The sequence below is a fragment of the Propithecus coquereli genome, unplaced genomic scaffold, assembly GCF_000956105.1.
Source record: "Propithecus coquereli isolate 6110/MARCELLA unplaced genomic scaffold, Pcoq_1.0 Scaffold257, whole genome shotgun sequence".
Classification (NCBI taxonomy): Eukaryota; Metazoa; Chordata; class Mammalia; order Primates; family Indriidae; genus Propithecus; species Propithecus coquereli.
Genome location: NW_012148141.1, coordinates 2,001,556 through 2,002,350, shown reverse-complemented (window position 1 = coordinate 2,002,350; position 795 = coordinate 2,001,556). Strand labels below are relative to the sequence as shown.

The 795-nt window shown below is 43.4% G+C and overlaps 1 protein-coding gene across 1 annotated transcript in view; it reads right to left on the bottom strand.

Moving 5' to 3' along the window:
- SATL1 (spermidine/spermine N1-acetyl transferase-like 1) overlaps nucleotides 1–795 on the bottom strand; it is a 175,487-nt gene that overhangs the window by 159,532 nt on the left and 15,160 nt on the right. The window lies entirely within an intron of this gene.

Genomic DNA, 795 nt, shown 5'->3' with positions numbered 1-795 from the left:
TTATGAATTTTACTATTTTGCTGAAAATAAATTGCACCTCAGAACATGAATATGACTCTGCATTGGCATATTGAGTGTGGCTTGCCTTATTGCATGCTATGGTATGACTCACTTTCCCTGCTACTCTATTCAAACTACCAAGAAATTGTATTATGCATTCACACACCTGGTAAAACCATATAATTTACAAACGAAGTCTGACTCCTTCATCTCAAATCAGCTCAAAACAATTAAACAGTACCACTATCTAGTGTCAATGTGCTTATAAATACAAACGCAAATGTACATGTGAGTGTTGATGATGTGTAACAGTATCCAGTTATAAGGTGGTCTTCAAGATTTGGCAGTCCCCAACCCCCAGGCTGCAGAGTGGTACTGGTCCATGGCCTGTTTGGAACTGGGCCACACAGCAGGAGGTGAGCAGCAGGCGAGCCAGCCAAGCTTCATCTGTATTTACAACTGCTCCCCATCCCTCACATTACTGCAAAAGCTCTGCCTCCTGTCAGATCATCAGCAGCATTAGATTCTCATAGGAGCATGAACCCTACTGTAAATTGTGCATGCGAAGGATCTAGGTAGTGCACTACTTATGAAAATCTAACGCCTGATCATCTGAGGTAGAGCTGAGGCGGTGATGCTAGTGCTGGGGAGCAGCTGCAAATACAGATTGTCATTAGCAGGGAGTTTTGACTGCACAATAAATGTAATGTGTTTGAATCATCCCGAAACCATCTCCCACCTCCTCAGTCTGTGGAAAAATTGTATTCCCTGGTGCCGAAAAGTTGGGGACTGCTG